The following is a 22,932-nucleotide window of genomic DNA, read 5'->3' as shown; positions in this document are numbered from 1 at the left end:
CAACATAGTTTTGGAAGTCCTAGCCACGGCAATCAGAGGAGAAAAAGAAATAAAAGGAATACAAATTGGAAGAGAAGAAGTAAAACTGTCACTGTTTGCAGATGACATGATACTATATATACAGAATCCTAAAGATGCCACCAGAAAACTACTAGAGCTAATCAATGAATTTGGTAAAGTTACAGGATACAAAATGAATGCACAGAAATCTCTTGCATTTCTATATACTAGTGATGAAAAATCTGAAAGAGAAATTAAGGAAACACTCCCATTTACCATTGCAACAAAAAGAATAAAATACCTAGGAATAAACCGACCTAGGGAGACAAAAGACCTGTATGCAGAAAACTATAAGACACTGATGAAAGAAATTAAATATGATACCAACAGATGGAGAGATATACCATGTTCTTGGATTGGAAGAATCAATATTGTGAAATTGACTCTACTACCCAAAGCAATCTACAGATTCAATGCAATCCCTATCAAATTACCAATGGCATTTTTTACAGAACTAGAACAAAAAATCTTAAAATTTGTATGGAGACACAAAAGACACTGAATAGCCAAAGCAGTATTGAGGGAAAAAAACAGAGCTGGAGGAATCAGACTCCCTAACTTCAGACTATACTACAAAGCTACAGTAATCAAGACAATATGGTACTGACACAAAAACAGAAATATAGATCAATGGAACAAGATAGAAAGCCCAGAGATAAACCCACGCACCTATGGTCAACTAATCTATGACAAAGGAGGCAAGGAAATACAATGGAGAAAAGACAGTCTCTTCAATAAGTGGTGCTGGGAAAACTGGACAACTACATGTAAAATAATGAAATTAGAACACTCCCTAACACCATACACAAAAATAAACTCAAAATGGATTTGAGACCTAAATGTAAGACTGGACACTATAAAACTCTTAGAGGAAAACATAGGAAAAACACTCTTTGACATAAATCACAGCAAGATCTTTTTTGATCCACCTCCTAGAGTAATGGAAATAAAAACAAAAATAAACAAATGGGACCTAATGAAACTTCAAAGCTTTTGCACAGCAAAGGAAACTATAAACAAGATGAAAAGACAACCCTCAGAATGGGAGAAAATATTTGCAAACAAATCAATGGACAAAGGATTAATCTCCAAAATATATAAACAGCTCATGCAGCTCAATATTAAAAAAACAAACAACCCAATCCAAAAATGGGCAGAAGACCTAAATGGACATTTCTTCAAAGAAGACATACAGATGGCCAAGAAGCACATGAAAAGCTTCTCAACATCACTAATTATTAGAGAAATGCAAATCAAAACTACAATGAGGTATCACCTCACACCAGTTAGAATGGGCATTATCAGAAAACCTACAAACAACAAATACTGTAGAGGATGTGGAGAAAAGGGAACCCTCCTGCACTGTTGGTGGGAATGTAAATTGATACAGCCACTATAGAGAACAGTATGGAGGTTCCTTAAAAAACTAAAAATAGAATTACCATATGATCCAGCAATCCCACTACTGGGCATATACCCAGAGAAAACCATAACTCAAAAAGGCACATGCACCCTAATGTTCATTGCAGCACTATTTACAATAGCGAGGTCATGGAAGCAACCTAAATGTCCATCGACAGACGAATGGATAAAGAAGTTGTGGTACATACATACAATGGAATAGTACTCAGCCATAAAAAGGAACGAAATTGGGTCATTTGTTGAGACGTGGCTGGATCTAGAGACTGTCATGCAGAGTGAAGTAAGTCAGAAAGAGAAAAACAAATATTGTATATTAACGCATACATATGGAACCTAGAAAAATGGTACAGATGAACTGGTTTACAGGGCAGAAATTGAGACACAGATGCAGAGAACAAATGTATGGACACCACGGGGGAAAGTGGCGGGGGGGTGAGGTGGTGGTGTGATGAATTTTGCAATTGGGATTGACATGTATACACTGATGTGTATAAAATTGATGACTAATAAGAACCTGCTGTATAAAAAAATTTTTTTAATAAAATAAATAAAAATTAAAAAAAAGAAATCACAATTTCAGTACCATAGACAATCATAAGCAGTGCACAACTCAGACCCTAAGCTTAAATTAAAAAACAAACAAACAAACAAAGAAAACCAAGCTAGAGTAGAGGTGATTGAACCAAGATCCAGAGTGTCAGAGCATAGCTGATCTTGAGTGTAGTTGAGCCAGAGTTTCGACAGTTGAAGCAAAATCAAAGACTAGGAGGAAAGCATTGGCCAAGAACACAGGGGGGTCCAGAGAGTTATGCAAATTAAGCCACAGGCAGGCACCAATGATCTGAGTACAGCAGATCAGCAGGTCTTGGTTAGACTTCATATACACTTCCTGCCAGAGCAGATGCCGGGCAGGGCCCAGGTCTACAGAAATGAGCAGTGCATGAACTACAGCTGGAAAAGGTGAAGAGCACTGGGGCCACCATGGAGGCTGATTATTCCCAGGGCATGTGTGGGGTTGACACAGGATCCTTTGAGCATCTTGGTCCAATGAAGAATTCCTTCTCTGGTTCTCAGAAAGATTTCCTGATCCTTTTCCCTGGTTATTCCCTGGAGTCACCTTGACTACCCTCAGCAGGATGACTAAGTTCCAGATGTAGAAACACCCTTGGATATGTTTTCATCTGATGTTGTTGTACACAATAAAAGATGACGAGCACTTGAAACAAAAATGAAACTTTCCTTAAGGCACGGCCACCCCACCTCCACACGCACAGCTGGAGTTTCCTGCTAACGTGATGCTGGCATATCTAGAGGTTCTGGCCAACTGACAAAACAATTTGCTGGTGATGGTGGCTTAATGACAAAGCGGAAATCTCTTATGGACTGCTGGGGAAGCAAAAAGTGTCCAAAGAACACAGCTTTGTGTTATTGTAGCCACAGGGAACAGCGGGAAGAGGGATACCTTTATTTTCCACTGTGAAAGTTCCAAAGAGGACAAACTCTGCAGGAAATCCCGGGCCTATATATATACATTTCTACTGCTGGTCCTATTCAGTCTTAATCAAGGCCTACATCATCCATGAGCTTATCCACATCGGAAAAGAAGAAAAACAAAACCCTGGTTGCAAACCCCTGCACAACTTGCTTTTGACAGCATTTCCCTGGGCTCTGCGGGAGATAGGAAGCTTCGGAAATGTTTGTACAAGCGGCCGCAGGGCAGCGAGCTAGCAGAAAGCTTAGTGTTTCAGGGATTGTGTTTTCTTGTAGCTCAGTATAGTTCATTTTGATTAGCCCTTGGTCTGATCAAAAGGTAAAGCGTTGGGATCTATAAGTTGATCTTTTTTAGAAGTTGAAGATAAAAGACACCGAGTACTGATACCGCACAACTGAGTATCTTCTGATCTCTTACGAAATAAAATGAACAACCGAAATCATCAAAGGTGCTTCTTTACTTCACACCAGACCAGAATAAGTTCCATGATTTTATTAATACTTTCCTTGAGGGGGTCCACTCTTGCCTGATGGGAGGGTCACTCCCTTGAATACACCATGTAATTTAAGACTCCAAGGGCTCCTGAAGAGAGAGAGTCTCCTGCTGGCCTTGAAGAAGTGAGCTGCCATGTTGACAGGGAGCCATGTGTCCGGGGAATGTGGGCAGCTTCCAGGACTGACAGCAGCCCCCAGCTGACAGCCAGCAAAAAACAGGGACCTCAGTCCTACAACCTCAAGGAATTGAATTCTGCGTGAGTTTGCAAGAGGGCCCAGAGCTCCAGAAAGGAAAGCTGACTCCCTGGCTGTATTTGTCTATTACAAGTGCAGCAGTAAACCACCTTCTACACACATGTAAGTGTTTCTGAGAGCATATTATACAAAGTGGATTTTGTAAATGGATGTTGCCAAATCGCCCTCCATGGCTGTACCAATTTACACTCCCACCATGACCAACCATGTTTGAGAATGCCCAGTCCCCAGTACAATATGAATATGGGGACTAATAAAGTGAGCCCCAATCACTTTATTGATTGATCACTAACAAATTGGAACATCTTTTCATATATTTATTGCCCACTTCGTTTTCCTCTTCTGTGAAATGCCTTTTTGTTTCTTTTGCCAATTTTGCTATTGGATTATTTATCCTTTTTTATTGACTCATAGAAATTCTTTATTAATTCTGAATACAAATCTCATTTCAGTTATATGTTGTAAATATACAATATTTGCATATCAAAATCCATAGCTCACTTTTCCCCTAAAATTTGTGTATGGCTTTTTTTTTTATCATATAGAAGTTTTAAATTATTGATGGTGCAGTCAAATGTATTCATTTTTATGTGTTTTGATCTTGTTTCTTTCAAAGCCTTCCTACCCCAAGATTATAAAAAAAATTCTCCTATATTTGCTTACAATATTTTCATAGTTTTGTTATTATGTTTTCCCTTTCATTCCATCTGGAATTTATTGTGAGTCATGCATTCTTCCACCCCCCAATCTGGTGTCCACCCTCACCACTCACCTGATATTGCTTTGGGCAAGGTCTCTAGGGATCTCTGTGCTGCTGAATCAAAAAGACAGTTCTGTGGCCTTGTTTTATGTAACGTCTCAGCAGCATGTGTAGAAGTTGAGCACACCTCCTACTGTGGACACGTGCCTCCCTTGGCCTCTGGGACAGCATCCTTTCCGAGCTTTCCCTCCATCTCACTGGCCTTCCTCTGTCTCCTTTATTGGATCATCTTCTTCCCAGTCTCTAATTCTTGGTATTTCTCAAGGTTCAGTTCTGAGCTGTCTTCTCTGTGTCCACCTTGGGGACCCAAGCTTTATATACTCTAGAGTGATTCCTTAATTACTATGTCTCTAGCCTTTGTCTTTCCTGAGCTGCGGCTTTGTATATTCGGACACTTGTCTGACGTTTCTCTCTGGACAATCCACAGCCATCTCAGACTTCACATGTTCCAAGCTGAATTTTTTTAAAAATTTATATTGGAGTATAATTGCTTTACAATATTGTATTAGTTTCTACTGTACAGCAAAGTGAGTCAGCCATACGTATACACATACCCCCTCCTTTTTGGATTTCCTTCCCATTTAGGTCACCACAGAGCACCAAGTAGAGTTCCCTGAGCTACACAGTAGGTTCTCATTAGTTATCCATTCCATACATAGTATCAATAGTGTATGTATGTCAAGAACTCTTGATCCCATCCACTGCTCCAAACCTGTTTTCCCTCTAGGCTTCATCACAATCCACTCCTTCAACTTGAACCAGACACCTAGGAATCACCCTTGGTTTCTTCCTTTCTTCTACCACTGTATCCAATCCGTCAGCAAGTCCTGTCAACTTTCTCTCCCCCATACATCTTGATCTAATGGGCTTCCCCTCATCTCCTCCACCAGCCTCGTCCAGGCTGCTAATATCTCTTACTCCTGCTTTGGCATCAGCTTCCCTGTGTCTCTTCCCTCTCCTCCCTGGAACGGTCTCTTTTTAAAACGTACGTCATTATCATTCCTGCTTCCAATGTTTCCGTGGCTTCTCATTGTACTTAAACAAACCAAACTTGCCCCCAGGGTCTCCAAGACCTCCTGTGGCCTGGACCCTGACTCCCACACTCATCTTAGGCTACCCTTGCTCACAGGTCCTCCGTTGGTTCTTTGAACAAACCCACATCTCCCCCACGTCAGGGCTGGATTCGTATCCTGGGGCTGCTGAGACAAATTCCCGTCAACTTGGTGGTTTAAAACAAAAGAAAATATTCTCTCACAGTTCCCAGGGGCCAGCAATCCAAAATCAAGTATTTCACAGATGAGAAACTGGGGTTTAGAGCAGGGTCCACAGCTTCAAGAACGTGCCCTAGTTCCTGCCCTCAAAACTAAAGATCCACAGTAAGATACCTTTTATAACAATAAATCACTTTACAAGGGCAAAGACCAGAGAAAATATTTGTCATCCAGAGTTATTCAGTGAAGCAGCTAGACTAGACCCAGATTAAAAAAGCTCTGTGACTGTGGATCAGGTTATGGAAATAACTGAAATGCAACGTCTGTGGATTTGTTGCATTTACATTATAGAAAAGGAGAATTTGAGATTGAGGATGTAGGGTGATCCGGAGGCATTGTCTCATACGAGGAGGATTTCCCTAGACATGTTTGAACCTCCAATTCTGTGTTTCATTCTGAGTTTTGTCTGTCCCTGAGGCTTTTAAGTCGACCCAAGAGAGGGATTATGACTATTTATGACTCTGCCTATAAAACACCACAGGGCTTAACCTTCCAGCAGGCGAAGGGCCACCACATTTACACTTCAGTCTCCCTGCGGCTGCTTTGAAACGCTCTGCTTTTCTTCTCAGAGGCTTTGGGATCTGGGCAGACACACACTCTGGAGTTACCTCCTCTTAAGCAGATCATGCAAGGATTAATTTATCTCAGTAAACACAGGGATCCCAGAAGGACAGCCAATCACTTCCCAGGAGGATCAGAAAACCTCGAGGGAGAAAGAGAAGCCAGCCCAGTCCTCTCCATCAGGTGGACAGCACAGTCCTGCAGCCTCCCACCGAGGTCTGGGGCTGCCTGCGTCTCCCGTCACCTGACACCACGGTGTGGGCAGTGGCCTTAGGCAGGGAAGGCTCTTCTGGAGCTGCTTCTGCTGCCCCGGAGCTGGCGCTTAGCTCACGGTGTGAACCTGCAGAACAGGACTTCATGGTTTCCCAGAGCCCTCACCCATCCCCAACCCTTGCCCTTCCAGGGCAAAAGTGCCTCAACCAGCAGCGGCTGGCCTTGCTCGGGGCCTCGCACAGATGCTGTCCCATGCCACCCTTACGATTGCTTTATGAGCAGCTAGTGGCCAACGTCTGCATCTGTTTAGTCTTCAAACTTCTATTTCCTCCGACCTTCTGCCTGGCCTCCTGTGCTTGACTAGATCAAGGATTTCTACTGGTTCAGGGGTGGATACATCACACACAGTAAGAGTTCAGTGCGTCTGGGGGATTTTAGTTAAAGAAAATTAAGCTTCTCCGAGCCTCCAACAGGCCAAAATGCACATTGCAAACTCCGAGAGAAGGGTATGGTGCAGGAATTTCCCAAACATATGTGTTTACACACATTATCTTGGGTCCTAAAAGTGATGGGCAGAACACAATTTGGGGAACCCTGTTCTGGGCCACATACCCCTCTGTGCTCAGGAGGGTGGGAAGAGAGGGCAGAGCATCTACTGTGAGTCTGTACGTGCCAAGAGCCGTGGCACTTTCGGCAGGCATTGCCCCAGCATCTGTAGTCTCTCAGCGACCCAGCGAGGCGGGCACGGTCAACTCCGCTCCCTAGATCCGAGATGACGCCACGTGCAACCACAGTAAGGCCCAAACACTAGAAGAATCCGAACAATAAAACTTCCCCCAAAGGATAGCTTTATGATCATCCATTTACAAAATCAGGCCATTGTACTGAGCAAGGAACCATATGCTGTGGTGCATGGTGCGTGGCAGTGGTGAGCTCTGCCCGCTGGGACCGAACGCCTAGTCAGTGAGGTCATGGTGGCCTTGGCCATGCGATACGGACGGGATGGGGGCGGGGATGCCCATGGATGATCACAAATAGTCAGAAGACACTTTGTGCTGTGAAAATCTCAGAAATTCACCCAACAAAGGTCATTTACAGTCGAACAGGAGCTACTGCAGAGTCCAAGGCTGCAGGGGAAATTCTGGAAAGAAAGGAGTGGCCAGAGCCAACCAGAGCTCTCAGAGGCCTGTGAACCAAGGAAAGGAGGACGCAGATGAATTTCCAGATTTTGGAAAGAGAATTGATAAGCAGTATTCTTGCTTTTTATTTTTTAAATAAGCTTTTCATTTTAGAACAATTTTGAATTTCCAGAAAAGTTGCAAAGATAGTCCACAGCCCCACGTGCCCATACCCGGTTTACAGAATTATTAACATTTGTCACACTGAATGAACCAGTATCGTTACATCACTAACTGAAGTCCAGATTTTATTCAGATGTCTTTAGTTTTTACCTAACGCCCACTCTCTTTCTGTTCCAGGATCTCATCCAGGACTCCATGTCACACTTAATCCCGTCTCCTTAGATTCCTCTTGACTCATCGGACTCTCCTTGTTTCTGGTGATCTTGACAGTTTTGAGGGGTACAGGTCCAGTATTTTAAGGAATGTTCTTCTATTTGGGTTTGTTGCATGCTCTCCTTGTGGTTAGACAGTGGTTCTGCGTCTGGGGAGGAAAGCCACAGAAGTCAAGTGCCCTTCTCATCACATCACATTGAGGGCAGGTACTATCAATGTGATTTATGTTGCTGTTGACCTTGAGCGCCTGGCTGAGGTTGTGGCTATCAGATTTCTCCATTGCAAAGCCACTCTTGCGGGCTCCCCTTCCCATGCTGTCCTCTTGGAGGGAAGTCACTATGAAGTCACAGCCCACACTTGAGGGACGGGAGTGATGTTCCTCCTTGACAAGGCAGTGTCTACAGGAGTCATTTGGAATTCTCCTGCGTGGGAACCATGTCTATTCTCCTCCGTTTAAAACAATGCATTGGGATCAACAGACGAATGGATAAAGATGTGGCACCTATCTACAATGGAATATTACTCAGCCATAAAAAGGAACAAAATTGGGTCATTTGTAGAGACGTGGATGGAGCTAGAGACTGTCATACAGAGTGAAGTAAGTCAGAAAGAGAGAAACATATCGTGTATTAACGCATATATGTGGAATCTAGAAAAATGGCACAGATGAACTGGTTTGCAGGGCAGAAATAGAGACAGGGATGTAGAGAACAAATGTATGGACACCAAGGGGGGAAGGAGGGGTGGGATATGAACTGGGAGATTGGGATTGACTTATATACACTAATATGTATAAAAGAGATAACTAATGAGAACCTGCTGTAGAGCACAGGGAACTCTACTCCACTTTGCTGTACAGTAGAAACTAACACAACATTGTAAAACAACTACGCCCCAATTAAAAAGAAAAGAAAATGGTGACAAAAAAAAGTGTTGGGGGAGAGGGGTAAATTAGGGGTTTGGGATTAACATATACACACTACTGTATATAAAATAGATAACCAACAAGGTCTTCCTGTGTAGCACAGGGAACTCTACTCCAGATTTTGTAATTACCTATAAGGGAAAAGAATCTGAAAAAAAAAAAAAAAATATATATATATATATAACTGAATCACTGTGCTGTACACTTGAAACTAACATGACATTATAAATCAACTATACTTCAATTTAAAAATGTATTCAATTATTACTTTATATCATGATGGACTCATGAATAGTTATACTCTACGTTGTACAAATATATGTATACAATATTACGTTATTTATTTTGTTGCTAAAATTACTCAACCTTGGTCATTGGGAACTCTTTCAGCAGTTCCTGGGTCCCTTAGATGAGCCCCCATTGGTGTGTGTGGGGGCTTATTTTGGGGGAGTTTTGTTTCTTTAGCCCATCCTTGTTTGTTAGCACTCCAAAATGCTCTAAGCTCATCTTGTATATTTCCTGCCCCAGCTCTTTCTAGAAACAGCCGTTTCTCCAAGAAGCCCTGCTCCCTTCTATCGGATAATGGTATTAGAAACCAAGACTAGATCTTGGTGGGGGGCTTGTTATTCCTGGGGAGTCATTTCTTCTAGGACCTCCCAGCAAACAGAGCCAAAGAATCTATGCGTGTGTACTAACCTGACCATGTAACCATCTGTATCTAAATTAAGCTACCCCTGTCTCCACCTCTGATCCAACACTACATGGATTATTCTTGCCTCTGCTTCTTGCTGGTCCGTAACCTTACAACCCAACGGTGTGAAACCTGGCTCCCGCCATCCCCTGGACATTGACCTCACGATTCAGTTCCAGTTTACACATCTTGTGGCTTCAGAATTCTTAACCCACATCCTCATGGGAGACAACTTTCCACCTAGAGTCCTGTGCTTATGAGCAGCTCCTTTTGCCTTTAGTCTTAGAGTCTCCACTCATTCCCAAAGTTACTTGATCACCGTTCCTCCAACCCCCTCCAGGGAAGGTGTGTCATACATTTGTAGCACAGTTAGATTCTTTTGTCACAGCCTGCCTTCCATCCTGGGATCCTCTGACCTCCTAAATGATTTTTTTTAATTTATTTTATTGAAGTATAGTTGATTTACAATGTTGTGTTAATTTCTGCTGTACAGCAATGTGATTCAGTTATACATATACATACATTCTTTTTCATATCCTTTTCCATTAGGGTTTATCACAGGATATTGAATATAGTTCCCTGTGCTATACAGTGGGAACTTATTGTTTATTAAATGATTTTTTAAATTTGCATATACTAAGGTTAACGCTATGCCATGAATAGGATAGTTTTGACTAATGAATAGCGTAATGTATCCACCATTATAGAATAGTTTCACTGTCCTGAAAGATGCCCTGTGTTTCACCTATTCCATTCTCCTCCTGTATTTTTGCTTTTTCCTCCCATTTTCAAGTAAGCAGATATTTTAGATACCAAATAATGTTACATGTCATGTAATTTTTAATTGCTTGACATCAAGTAGTTACAAGAAATAAAAGGTTGTTTTAGAATCACATTATTATCAAATATGTTTATTTTGTATTAGACCCATGTAACTTATTAGTCACAATAATTTAGAGGTGCAAACTTTTTCTTTTAGGTCACTGTGCACTTTCAGAGTTGAGAAAGCTGAGTTCCAGAAACTTCACTACCCCCCAGAAGAGGTCAGGGCCTGGCCATGCCTAGGAAGCCATCGATACTGTAGCAAGTGCAGAGCCAGCGTTGATACATGGATTCAAATTCCCACCTGACCACGTTACCTTTCAGAATTTTCATAAATCCGGGGGCTTAAAAACTTAGCAAGGACCTTCTTTTCGCCCAGCAACCAGCCCTTGCCCGACCCCATTTTCTTAAAAGTCTAAATCATGTCTATTTACAAACTCCAAGTTTTGCCACAAAGGCTTTACTATGCCCACTTTGCAGCCAAGATTAGAGCAAAACACAGAGACGAATTTCCTCACCCCATGCTTGCAGTCAGTCGCTGCTTGTCGTTGACTACAGCTTCATGATCTCAAGAGCACATGTCGTGGAGGTAAAACTTTATGACTTCCATTAATTCCGTGTCCTCGGCTGTCATGTTTCTCAGCTTGCTGTCAAACCACAGAAGTATATTTTTAGGATATTTCGAAGGGAAGCGGTGTGACAAAATTTATAGCAAGGCTTCCTGAGAGACTGAAGCAGGTGGATCCTGCTAAACACACACACGCGCACACACACACACAGAGAGACACATGTGCGCACGCACACGCAGAGACACACGCGCACACACACACGCAGAGACACATACACAGAGACACATGCACACACACACGCAGAGACACACACACATACACAGAGACATACGCACACACACATGTAGAGACACATGCGCACACACACACACAGAGAAACACATGCACAGACACATACAGAGACACACACACACGTAGAGACCCGCACACACACGCAGAGACACACACACAGACACACGCAGAGACACACGGGCACACACACACAGAGACACACACACATACGCAGAGACACATGCACACACACGCAGAGACACACACACATACACAGAGACATACGCACACACACGTAGAGACACACGTGCACACACACACACACAGAGAAACACGCACAGACACATACACAGAGACACACACACGTAGAGACACGCACACACACACGCAGAGAAACACACGCATGCACACACACACACAGACACAGACACACGCACACATGCAGAGACATGCACACACACGTAGAGACACGCGCACACACACGCAGAGAAACACACACAGACATGCACACACACAGAGACACACACACGCACACACACACACACAGACACACACACGCAGAGAAACATATGCACAGACACGCGCACACACACGCAGAGACACACACGTGCGCACACACGCAGAGACACACACACACATGCAGAGACACACGCACAGACACACACACACACACAGAGACACACGTGCACAGACACACGCAGGGACACACGCAGAGAAACACACGGACAGACACACACACACACACAGAGACACACACACATACACAGAGACACACGTGCTAACACATGTAGAGACACACGTGTGCACACACACGCAGAGAAACACACACACACACAGAGACACACACACACACACACACACTGCCTGGCACATAAAAAGGATAGGAGATGCATTCTTTGGGAGCTCAGCTACATCACAAGAACGTCCTTCTGTGTGTGTATTCTGATTCCCGGGCCTGCGTTTTCCCTTTCGGTGTCACCTCAGGCACAGGGAGAAGCATGCCACAGTAGCAGGGAAGGAGGGAAACCAGGAGGGAGGGAGAGAATAAAGTGAAAGGACAGGAGGAAGGAAGGGAAGAGAGAAGGAGAGAGACGCGGAGAGGAAGGAGACTGCTGCAGTCCCATCAGTGATGCCAAAAATGGGCCGGGCGAACCCTGATGGCGAACCCTGATGGCGGAATCAGGAAAAAAGTTCTCCTTCCAGTGAAGAAGCCACAACAAGCCTCTCCCCAGGTGGCCAAACGTCTCTCTCAAAGTGACTTTTTAAAAAATAATGTTATTAAAATGTTCTGCCTCTAGCAAATCCTCTCCTGATCAGAGATAATAAATATGCAACTTTATTATTGCATTATTCATCACTAACCCTGAACAATACCGACGGCCCTGGGCTCCTTGGCCTTCAAAGGACCTTCCTTCATTAAAAAGATTATATTTTATAACTGTTTGGGTATAAAGACGAATATATTGATAATATCTATTAACTTCTCATTGGGCCTAAAATTGTGTATTTTTTTCTTCTGGTTTTAAATGAAATTAGGACATCTTTGTGCACACAGAAGTACTATGGGCCCTGGACACTGTCCCCACTGGGTACGGTGGCCCTGACGATGCCCTTTGGTCAGTTGGTTGGTGCAGCTCACGCATGTCACCACGTGGTCCCCGGGTCCTGACCCCAACCTGGGGTGCGGAGTTAATGCCATACGTGACCCGGGTGTGAGTTTGTATTGCCAAGCGCCAGTGGTTGAATTCAACTGCTCTACATTCACTAAGTCTATTCTTAAAAATCAGCAGAAAATATGTGCATATCTGTACCGTAAAGTTTACAAAAGCAGCGCTCGTGTGACAGAGAGGGACTGAGTTTACTCAGAAAGATGAGTTCTGTCCTGCTCCACCGAGAGCACGTTTCTGTCCTGTAGGACCACCCAGAGTGGAGGAAAGTGACCTGGAAAAGGTGAGGTGTCAGCAGGAGAGGTTTGTCATTCTTTTCTGGGTGAAGATTCTGAGGGCATAGGCATTAAAAAACAGAAAAAAAGAAAGAGGATAAGATAAAAGGAAAAGCAAATTCCAAAGACTCTCCTTTTCTTCTTGAGAATTAGATACTGTCCCTCAAGTCTTTCACAATGTTTAGGATTTGTTCTTAGGACGGTTTTCAGAATGAAATAAGGCGTTTGTTTGCCAAATTGATCTATTGTCAAAATATAGTGTTTACACTTTAGTAACTCAAATCACTAGAGAAGTTCACAGAGGAACCTTGGAGGAGCTGCGTTTTAAAGTAACAAACAGCCTCTAATGTAGCTACTACACAGGCTGTGGGAGTGAATGGGAGCCTGTACAGCGAGTTCCCTTAAATGTACATACACCAGGCAAGTAGAGCGGAACAGTCAATTATTTTGCACTTAAATTGCATTTTTTTGTAGACCATTTCTCCCAGATCTTTGCATGACTCATGTCTTATCTTTAAGGTCACAGCTCAACTATTCCCCCCTAGAATGAGAACTTTCCTGACCACCCTACTGTTCTTTATGCCACTTTGGTATTTTATTTTCCTGTTAGTATTGGTGACCCTCAGAAATTATTTAGATATTTGTGGATTGGTGGTTGGTTCACTCGTGTGTTGTTTATCTTCCACTACTAGAATTTAAGCCCCACGAGCGCAGACCACTTACATGTTTTGTTCACTGTTGTATTTCCAGTGTCTGGAATGGTGCCTGGCACACATTTGTTGAATAAACGGTTGAATGAATGAATGAATGAATGAATGAATTTGAAGTCTCCTCCAGAGACAATTGGAAACAGACTTCTGAATATTTCTGGGAAGTAACAAGGAGTTAGAATCGGAGGTCCTGGACAGTCCTCTGACCTCACTCTCTCATTTACAGATGAAGACAATGCTGTGACCTAAAAAGGTAAGAATTGCCCTGGCAGGACCACTCTGTGGTTCAGAGGCCCCAGCTGTTTCCAATTCCTGAGGCAGCCCTCAAACCACAATTTGAAAATAAAGGCACATGAAAATCAGACCGAGAACCAACCCAAGTCATCTTCTCTAAGATAAATAACGGTCTGTCTGCTCTCACGCAGCTGATATTAATCAAGGCGAGGCCATCGGACACCAAAACCAAACATGTGTCTCTCTCTCCGAGCTTTTAGGCCAAGCTCGCGATCTCTCGTTCCCATTCCCTCTCCTGGTTCCCCCATCCCTCACTCAAGGTTAGTAAAAATGAAAAGAGCTACAGCTTATGAAGAATTCACCATATCCTGGGTATTACACTAAGTGTTTTATATTCCTCGTCTCCCGGAGGAGACACCGTTATCCCCAATTCATAGGAGAAGAATTTAGGCTTAAGATGTTAGACATTTGCCTGAGGTCACACAGCTAAGAATATGGGAGCTTGAGCACCAGCTCAAAAAAATTAAATAATTTTTTGAATAGAGAATACATTCCTAGTGTCCCAAATTGGAAAAATACGTATAAATTTACTAAAAAAAAAAAACCCCACCCTCCTACTCATAACTACCCAGTGTCTCGCGCCACCCACAGACAACCATCATAAGTTTCTTGCGGCTCTTTCTAGAGATACATTATGCATATACAAGTCAATAGGGTGTGTGTGTGTGTACGTGTGTGTGCACGCACACACACACACACATGGACATTCTTTTGTAACTTTTTGCTGTGGAAAACGATGAACATATACAAAACCAGACAAAATCCTATAATGGAAACCCATGTTCCCATCATCCTGCTTCAAGTAGTATCGCCTCAAGAACAATCTTGCTTCAACCACACCCGACCTGCCCCCTCCCAGACATCACAGCATTTCATCTGTAAATATTTCTGGGTGTCTACCTAAAGGATGAAGACTTTTAAAACATAACCAAAATACAATAATCACAAGCTAAAAGTTAATAATTTCTTAATAACCTAAAACATCCAGGGAGTATTCAAATTTCTAATGGCTTCACAAATGTCAGCCTTTTTAAAAAGTTTGTTTATTTGAATCAGGAGCCAAATAATACACATGGTGCAGTCGCGGATACGTCTTTTAAGTCTCTTTTTTATATATATTTTTTATTTTTTATGTTTTAATTTTCATTTTATATTGGAGTATAGTTGATTTACAATGTTGTGTTAGTTTCAGGTGTACAGCAAAGTGATTCAGTTATACATATACGTATGTCTATTCTTTTTCAAATTCTTTTCCCATTTAGGTTGTTACAGAATACTGAGTAGAGTTTCCTGTGCTATACAGTAGGTCCTTGTTGGTTATCTATTTTTTATATATAGTAGTGTGTATATACCAATCCAATCTCCCAATTTATCCCTCCCCTTCACCTTTCCCCTTAAGTCTCTTTTAATCTATAGATTCTCCCTCTACTTTTATTCTTTTACACTCCTTGCTGTTTATTTGTTGACAAAATTGTTTGTTTGTTCTGTAGGATTTCCAACAGTCTAGATTATGTAAGGGGGGGGGAAATCCCTTTTACACAAATGGTAGCATAAAATTCATACTGTTTTGTACTTTTTTCACTTAACAGACGTGGCTAATCCATTTGACAAATCCTTGTTGAGCACCTAAAGCTTTTCTGGGTGCTGGAGACATAACAGTATGTAAAGCAAACAGGCAAAGCAAACATCCCAGGGGATGGAGATGGGCACACCTAAATAAATAAAGAAAGAAATGGGCACAACATTGAACATGTATTATCAGGAGAATAAAGCAGGGAAAGGACAGCAACTGCGTGATGAGAACTTCAAGTTTCGGCCATCTGAGAAGACGGCCTTTGAGCCAACTCTGAAAGCAGATGAGAGCCTGAGTCACGCGTCTCTCTGAGGGAACAGCATTTTAAGTAGAGGAACAGCAAGTACGGTGGTTCCACGTACACTAGAGAAACAAGACTTTAGTCCAGGAGTTGCAAGTATTTTCCCTTCAGTGTAATTTTTCCCTTTTGCTTTTTGTATGGTGACTCTCACCATTTAGGAAGTTTTGACTTTTAAAAATGTAGTCATCTGTAAATTTTCTCTTTTATGGCCCTTGGGTTTTGGGTCAGAGTTAAAAAAGAGCTTGGATTTTGAGTCACCGTGTTATTTCACGGCCCGAGATGGCCTTGGTTTAACTACGGTTCTAAATAACCACAGAATCTCAATGGTTGAACATCACAAAGCTAATTTCTTGCTCACACCATCCATCCATCCAGGGCAGACCAGTTCAGCCTACCTTCACTCAGGGACCCAAGCTCCAGACGCGTCCACCACCGCTGTGTCAGAGGAGCTGTAGCGAATTGCACACCAGCACTGGCGGGCTTTTGTTCACATTTCATGGGCTAAAGCTCCACCTACAGCCCACCTGAGCTCAAGGTGGTGGGCAGTGCAACTCCAGGAGTGCCCGGCAGGGGAAGGGACCATGTGTGAACAGCCCAGGAGGGTCATTAGACCACCTAGCTCAAGTCAAGGTGAAGGAGCTTTTCTATTAACCCCAATTCTAGGACTTTCCCTAACCCAGTCAAAAGCAAAGTAGCGCAAAACAGACACACCACTAGACCCAGCTGATTGGATTGTGTAGCCAGTTTGAGAATCTGTACAGGACAGATGCCTCAGAGAGCATCACCTACTCACCCACAAAGCGCCACGGCTTCCACCGTCTTCCAGAACGAAGAGGCTGCATCCTCACACTTCGGGAGCCAAGAGGGCACGGTTACCCCCTGGCTAGGTTAGCTTTTCTGGGTGCGACATCTGGAACCAATGCATAAATGAATGCTGGTTACTCTTAGATAAAAATAAATAGTCTGTACCCTACAGACCCAGAGAAAGGTGCTGTTTGTTTAGATGATGGATTTTTTGCAGATTTAGTGAAGCCCATGGGTCTTGGAACTTTCAACATAAACAATGAGGAAACCAAAATAAACCCTTACAGAGCAGAAGAGATAGGAACATTTTCTTCAGCATGAATCATGAGTTAATGACTGTTCCTAAAAATGTAAACAAAATTAATTTATGCTCAGTCAGCAGCTAGAGAAGAGGAAGAACCCAGTACCTGCCTTGTGTTCAAATAGAGAATATTTGGAGACAAGAGTTGCGTCCGATTTTTCTGCTTGCTAGAATACAATCTCCAGTAATGGGGGCTTCTTTTGAAAACATACATGAGTTGTAATAGAAACGGGGATCTCATGGGAAACTCAGCCTAGAAGCCAGTGGACACCCAGACTTTGATGGACATCAAACCACATCCAAAGCATCCTCGGAATCTCGCCCAGCAGCAGAAGTGGGGTTCTACGTAAAAGAACCTCAGGGGAAAGTGGGGACCTGAGAGTTAGTGCTGGTGCCTTGCTGGGGCGGGTAGCGGTGAATCTTCTTCATAATCTGGGACAGAATGCAGTGGTAAAGGAGCTCATCGAAGTTCAGTTGCCTTTTGGGGATCCAGGCCACGCACTCTTTGAAGAGACAGGGATGGTAAGGAAAGAGATGTCACATGACAACCTCTTACTTCATTAGAACAGGATAGCGTGAAAAAGACAAATCCCAGTTTTGGATGAATCGGTTTAAAGAAGATTTTAAAAAAAGACTGGGCCAGATGGTATTATTGTACTATTTATTCCAAATATTTGCTTTTCCTTGCTACTAGGCGCACGCCTAGAAGGTCCTGCCTGGAGGGAGAACAGACGTGCTGCCCACTGAGGTTCACTATGTGACTTTCTTTGTCAAGTGGAATTTATACAATTGTCTGAACAGATGTTTTAAGAGCCCTGGTATGCTTCTGCCATTGTTTTGTTCCCTCTGCCACAAGACTAAGATAGGGGCCCCTCCTAGCCTGTATTGCAGAAGAATGCAGGGTGAAAGTTGATGTACTGCCAACACGTACACAAGCAAGAAATAAATATCCGATGTTGTAAGGCACTAGGATTTTGGAAGCCATTTATTATTGCAACATAACATAGCTCAAGCTGATGGATATAGATATCAGGACCAGAACCGTAGTGCTGATCTAGCAAAGACCCTGACATATATAGCATGTTGCCTGCAATAAGAAAAACGGAGCAAATGAGCTGTGGCTTTAGTTAAGAAGTGGGGAAAACAAAACACGGGTAACATGAGTTTGCTTTTATTGCCCGCATTTGACAAGGAACTACAAGAAAGAGATAAGCTCCAAAAAGATTTCCAGTTTGAAAGTAGAACTGAAAGGGAAATATGGGAAATCCAGATATCCCAAAGTTAAGAGCGTCAGAACAAGGGGGTGGGGAGTAAAGATGAGATAAGGGAAAGTGGGTGAAAGCTGTTTTAGAAGTAATGGATCTCTAAGTCTCCTTGTCCCTCCCTTGTCCTGGGCCACTTCTCCCTTGCCTCTCTGGAGAGGGTAGAACCGCAGGTCAGGGGACTGCGACATGGCAATCATAGTAGTGGGTACAGGTAAAGTATGTCTATTGAACGTTTGCTGCAGAGATATTCCAGCCTTTTTCTCCCATTCAACTCCCAGATCACTGGTGGCCATACCCTTCCTCTCCAGCCAGGAGATGAAAAGACTCCCTATGGAGAGTCTCACCAGCCCGACAGGAAACATTCTAAGATATTGACATTAGGGTCCCCCAACAGATGGTCACAATATAGTGTGAAAATCAACAAGTCCCAGTCAGGAACTCAGAGCTTCTAATCAGCCTTTTATTTCTCAGATCTTAAACTCTGCAGCCAGGATTCACACATACACACACACACACACACACACACACACACACACACACACACACACACAGTTAATATATTCAGAGACATAAAAGAAGATGTATCATCCATGATACAAGAATGAAGTTTTTTGAAAAGGGATCATTCAGACATTCAAAGCTCAAAAAAGAGCTCTTGGAAATTCAAATCAATTGCAGAAACGAGGAAATCTTCCAGAGAGTAGTCAAAAACACAAAAAGATGAAAAATACAGAGTGAAAATAATAAAATTAGAGGACCAGGTGGTCCAACACTAATATTTAATAGGAGTTCCAGAAATATACTAGAAAAAAGGGATATGAAATCATCAATTCAGTGGTTTAAGAATATTCTCAGAACTGAAGGACATGAGTGACCAAAGTGTGACGGTCATTGAGATTCATATCAAAGCTCGACATGTGAAATGTCCACTGCCAGGAACCATCAGGAGATCCTACAAGTTTCTAGAGAGGAAACACAGATCACGCAAAGGGTCAGTATTCATGGCTTTAGATTTCTTAGAAAAGGTACTAGGGACTTCTCTGGTGGTGCAGTGGTTAAGAATCTGCCTGCCAATGCAGGGGACATGGGTTCGAGCCCTGGTCCGGGAAGATCCCACATGCCGCGGAGCAATTAAGCCCGTGCACAACTACTGAGCCTGCACTCTAGAGCCCTCGAGCCACAACTACTGAGCCCGCGTGCCACAACTACTGAGCTCACGCACCTAGAGCCTGTGCTCCGCAACAAGAGAAGCCACCACATTGAGAACCCCACACACAGCAACAAAGAGTAGCCCCCGCTCACCGCAACTAGAGAAAGCACAGCAACAAAGACCCAACGCAGCCAAAAATATGTATATATATACACTAGAAGCAAGAAGATATTCTAAAGAAAAGTATTATCTGAACTATTCCTCTCTATCTGGCAAAACTTGAGCTTGAGCATGACAGTAAAATAAAGACATTCTAAGACATGCAAAGCCTCAAAAATGTATCTCGTACATATATATCATTTTGCAGGAAGCTACTAGAAGCACTCCACCAAAATGAGAGAGCATGGCAAGAAAGAAGAGGCGTGGGGTGTGCGGGAACCCCCCCCCCCCACCAGAGAGAGACAAAGGGCATCCCGAGGATGAGAAGCGAGGCCCCGAGATGACCCGACAGAGGCAGCCCCGTCCGGATGGGAGCCCAGTGACACCACGGGTCATCAGAACACCCCCTGCCATCTCCTGAAACCAGGTGCCCAGCTGAGCACCTGCCCCGTCGAGCTCATTCGGCTTCTCCTGTCCATGTGCTGATAAAGCTCCTTCTCCTCCTCCACGACCTACTGTTCTTGATCAGCTGAGACCCCCCATTTCACCCCACAGAAATGTCCTCCTCTGGCAGCTCCTGGGAGGCTCTGGTGACTTTAGACCCAGAAGTTCTGAGCAGCTGACCAGATCACATCGCCCCTGGGCCCAGAACCTGTTCCACAGCCAGGGGCCTCAATGGTGTGAGCCCGGGGCTCCCCATGGACTCGCGTCCCGACGTTTCCAGAAGGGCCTCTTTCTTTGCATTCAGGGAATCTCGACCCGGAAATTCCGTTGAAGTTACCTTCTCCTGGGAACCTAGGGGCAGTTTTTTAAAACTTATTTAACTTTTTAATTCCAGTTAATTTTGCATTTGCTACCCAGTCAAAACTGAACAATGGATCCTTTGGGGATATACACATGGGCTGGAAATCTATTTTTAAAAGCAGAGGAATCATTGACACCAAAGTTTGGAGAGGGATTAGCTGGGCGTGAAGGGAAGGGGCTGTCAAGAAAAAGAGGAGTGGGGAGGGTTTTGGAGATGTTGTCGTGATTCTCCTTCAGAGCCTGAGACAGGAGTAGGCAGGGTTCATTTTATTCCTCTTCTTCTGATTGCCCATAAATGTTTTATATTCTATGATGTATGATACATTTCACCAAAAATTTTATTTTTTTTAATTTAAAAAAGAGTCAAGTAGCAGTGAATGACTTAAGCAACAAAAAAAGAATGCAGATGCTCTGTACTGACGCAGAATGATCGCTAAGGTATAGCGTCAGGGGAACGGAACAGAGGCAGAATAGTCTGCTTAGGAGGTGATCACTGAGTAGACAAATAAGAAAAGGAGACACCTACCTGTACACCCCTGCCTGCGTATCCATCAAAATGTCCGTGTAAGGACACATTCGGGACAGTTAACACTGAAGCGAACACCGGATGCCGGGGGACCAAAAACGCAATTATCTTCACATCCTGCCCCTTCATAGTTTTGAATTTTGAGGCATTTGAAGGTTTGACTTATTCAAAAAACTTTGTTTATAAAAAGAAGTCTGACAGTACCAAACCTAACGTTATTGAAGATATGGTGGGCCCATGGGGAAATCTCCTTGGAAAGCAATCTGGAAATATCTCAGAGAGCTGGGGCCAGCACCGACGCTCCGAGAAAAACCTCCTTCACATGTGTTCAGGAACATACACAGGAACATTCAGAACAGCCTTGTATGTATATAATGAGTTAAAAAGGAAGAAAGATAGAAAGAAGGGTAGCAACCTAAAATTTCCCCCAAGAGGAAAATGCATTTAAAGAAATTCCCATTGATCCGTACAACAGACAATCATCCCAGAGTAGAAATGAATCTACAAGGATCAAAACCCCAAATTAAATGTGGAAAGGAAGCAAGTATGAAGATGATACACACTCAGTGATACTGTTTACGTGGTGGTGTTCACACACATGAAAAAATTCTATGTATTTATAAGTAAAGTGCATGAGGAGGACCCAGGTGAATTTCCGGGTAGATATTACCTCCAGGAAAAGATGGGAAATAAACTAAGGGAAAGGTGTAGAGAGGCTTCATCTGGGTGGGTCGTGCCTTCTTTCTGAAGCTGGGGGGTGGGCACCCGCCCTTTATTATATTACCTGTTCTAACTTCTTGATTCTACGTTATACTTCATTTAAGTAAACAAAGTATCTCACTCGGCATACATTAGATTATAGTAACAAAAGATGAACAGAAAAGATAAATTCCAACAAGTCTGACCCTGCAGGGGTATTTTCACCGTGTTGCGTCCAGCCAGATTCATTTGAACAGAAAAAAAAGGTAGGAATAAAAAGGTCCTGGAGTTTTGCTATGAAATCATCAACTATTTAGAGCTGTGAGGAATTTTACCCATTGCATAGTCCAAGCCCCTCGTTTTTATAGAAGAAATTGGGGCCCAGAAAGGGAAGTGACCTGCCCAAGAGCATGAGACAGAGAAAGTCCATGATGGGACTGCGTCCAGGTCCCCGTCTCCTGGCCCCTGGCCCGGGGCTTTGTCCTGGACACCGTATTCTTATCAGGGAACGAGCAGTGATTTCCCAAGAAGGCGTGCAGTTCCTGGACCAAAACATTAGCCAGCCTGTCGCTTGGGCACCACACCAGTGAGCCTCTGCCTGGCAAATCCTGAGAACAGGATTTCCTAGAGGGAGCAAAGCAAACAGCCCAGTGCGTGAGTCAGATGTGGGTGCAGCTACCTTCCCAGGAGGTGGGCCGGGTGAATTGCCTGCTAGCCTGCCCATGGTACACGTGTTACACAATTACAGATGGCGGATTGTGTGCGAGTGTGCCCGTGCGTGTGTGTGGCATCTAATATATAGTAAAGTGCGCGGTGGTTGGTACCATTATGATCATCCTTTTAGGAGAAGTCACAAGTTTTCAGGGCCTGAAAACAAGGCTACTTTGGTTCAGAGAAGAAAACAAAACAAAACAAAACTGCCCTGGACCTAGTCTCATGTTTCAAGTTTAAGGTGAACTAGCCTTTCCCAGCTCGCCGAAGCAATGCACGTGGACGTGGACAGGTGTTCTCCCATCCCCTCAGAGGGCCTTCATGGACACCCCGGCGAGGAGGGTGATGACAATAAAATAGGACAGTTGTCCTTT

At 43.4% G+C, this 22,932-nt stretch overlaps 1 protein-coding gene across 2 annotated transcripts in view; it reads right to left on the bottom strand.

Annotated features, from left to right (window-relative positions):
- Positions 1-7,768: 7,768 nt before the first annotated feature.
- MTPAP (mitochondrial poly(A) polymerase) overlaps positions 7,769-22,932 on the bottom strand; it is a 133,335-nt gene continuing 118,171 nt past the window's right edge. For both annotated transcript variants that reach the window (XR_009007361.1, XR_009007360.1), the window contains 3 exons: positions 16,933-17,049; positions 10,999-11,127; positions 7,769-8,190 (listed from right to left, as the gene is read on the bottom strand). The gene's annotated coding sequence lies outside the window, so the exon portion shown is untranslated. The remainder of the gene's footprint in view (positions 8,191-10,998; positions 11,128-16,932; positions 17,050-22,932) is intronic.

The sequence above is a fragment of the Balaenoptera acutorostrata genome, chromosome 3, assembly GCF_949987535.1.
Source record: "Balaenoptera acutorostrata chromosome 3, mBalAcu1.1, whole genome shotgun sequence".
NCBI lineage: Eukaryota > Metazoa > Chordata > Mammalia > Artiodactyla > Balaenopteridae > Balaenoptera > Balaenoptera acutorostrata.
This window is presented reverse-complemented; position numbering and strand designations above follow the sequence as displayed.